We start from the raw sequence: 2,267 nt of genomic DNA on the forward strand, positions 1-2,267 counted from the left end.
GGATGTAATATGGGCAATATTTCTATCTACAGATAGTAATTATAGTACTGTTTATTTTACTGACTGAAATACTTTTGTACATTATAACTTGTCAGTGTTCTCCTAGAGAGCCTTATCTGTCTATTTCACTTTCCAATACTTCCATTAGAAATTTTCCTAAAGTGTAACCTCATCCCTTCCATTGTGAAAATGAGCAAATAGAAAATATTAAAAGGGTGTATTTCAAGACAAAGACTTGTCTACTCTAGGATAAATGAACAGAAACCTAACATTTTTATTAGGTGAACCTAATAAAACACAGATATCTGGAGATCCTGTGCTTGGGTTAGTTCTAAGATTCAAATAAAAAAAACCCTCTGAATTCTATTTATATAAATATGTTAAACTGAAGAATTTGGGAAATGGGATTGGGGTTCCAGCCACTTAGTCTGTAGAACAGTATAATCCTGTTTCTGAATTTGATGACCTTTTTGTTCAGTTTCACAGATCTCCACATGTGATGCCTCTGATCAATTCAAGCCACATCTTTTAGAACTTTAAAAAGCTGTCATCTATGATCATATTTAAATAGTTTGCCATTGGCACTACCTATATTTAAAAATTACATTATCCTAATGTTAGTGGGAATTTCAAAAGAAATAGCCTATGTGTCAACAGGCCATATTTAGTTCAATGTTCTTAATAAGTAAATATTAACATTTCTTTTTAGTTCATAATCTACTGTTTTAAAAACATCATTACTCCTTTTGTTTTCCAGTTCCAAAGGCTTTATTGGTAAATATGGTTTAGAAAAATTCATCCTATTGCTCTGGTCAGTGAAATGAACAGCTGGGTCCAGGGACCCATCAGGAGTTGCTGAGAGGGACCACTGTTTTGTCCACTTCTAATCATATAACCAGTCAAGAGCACAAGCCTGTAGTCAACCAATTCTTCAGGCTTAAACTATAAGCTGGTTTCTTTTTCAGCAATTTATATATAATAACTGTCATGAATGCTGTTCCTCCCTTTGTTAATACAGAAGTCACCATGAATATGCTTGCCTTAGAATCTGCTGTATCGGTTTCCCCAAGCACAACTTGGCCTGTCTTCATCATATTCACCCCTCTCAGATCATGACCACCATGGGCCCTGATTTCATGTGCTTTACCAACCCAGGGTAGAAGGAACAGTCTTTCAGTTCAAGGAGGTGATGCTTCAGATGTTCCTCAGAGGCCTGAAGGAAATTCATGCCCAATAGGTAGAATCTCTTCAGCTCAAAGTTCTTATGGATCTCACCCACCAGGCCACACCTGGCTTCATGGCAATGAAGGTGAGCTCAAGGTTGGGCATGCGCTGAGGGTAATGTAGAAATCTCATTATTCTTGATAGCTCTGTAATCATTATATTTACAGTACACATCATTCTTATTTCTTTTTGAATATTATCTCTTTGCAACTGGCAAAGGATTAAGAAATGATTTAAATTATGTTAATAGAACCTAAAACCCCTTAAATTTTAGTTTAATGACATATTTATTTAATATTATTTACTATTACAGATGTGAATGCTCTTTTAGAGTTGATTTTCCAGTCATCATGTTAAGTATTATAATCAGAATTTATTTGTATAAGTATCACATAGTATGTTTTTAATATATGCATATGCAATTATAAAGTATATTACATCTGTGTTTCTGTAAATATAGTGGATAGTTGTTATTTCAAAGCATTTAACTAGAAAAAGTTGAATATTTAAAACTATGTTTCTCTTTAGAATGTTTACTTATTTTCTTAAATAATACATATGACATTTTTTAAAACTTGTATATTCATTGCTGTTTGTAAATTTTAAAATGATTCCATATGATAAGAAAGAACATCATCATCCAAAAGAGAAATCCACACCTCTTTAGTGCCACAAGAAAATCTGGTGTTAATAGACAACTGGACATTGAAGCATACTGCTATCTTATGTTAGTTTCTGTAATTATAGGTACATATGAATTTGATATAAAAAATGCCATGTTGAAGCTTGTTCTTGTAGCAAACAGGCATATAACAACTAAACCATGTGGGATCCATGACTTACATGTTTTGAAAACATGTTTAGAAATATACTGCTTTTCAAACTTTTAACTTCTTCCATTCATTAAGAGTTGATTGAGCAACTACATATATTAAATACTCTAACAACAGACCATGAGAACATAGGCATAAAACTGACACTGACTTGAGAATTCACATTCAATAGCAATTCAATGGGATAAATATGCAAGCAAATAAAAATTT

The 2,267-nt window shown here is 32.6% G+C and overlaps 1 pseudogene; it reads right to left on the reverse strand.

Moving 5' to 3' along the window:
• Window positions 1-883: 883 nt before the first annotated feature.
• LOC141423092 (nucleoside diphosphate kinase B pseudogene) lies at window positions 884-1,329 on the reverse strand (annotated as a pseudogene).
• Window positions 1,330-2,267: the final 938 nt, after the last annotated feature.

The sequence above is a fragment of the Castor canadensis genome, chromosome 5 (assembly GCF_047511655.1).
Source record: "Castor canadensis chromosome 5, mCasCan1.hap1v2, whole genome shotgun sequence".
Lineage (NCBI taxonomy): Eukaryota > Metazoa > Chordata > Mammalia > Rodentia > Castoridae > Castor > Castor canadensis.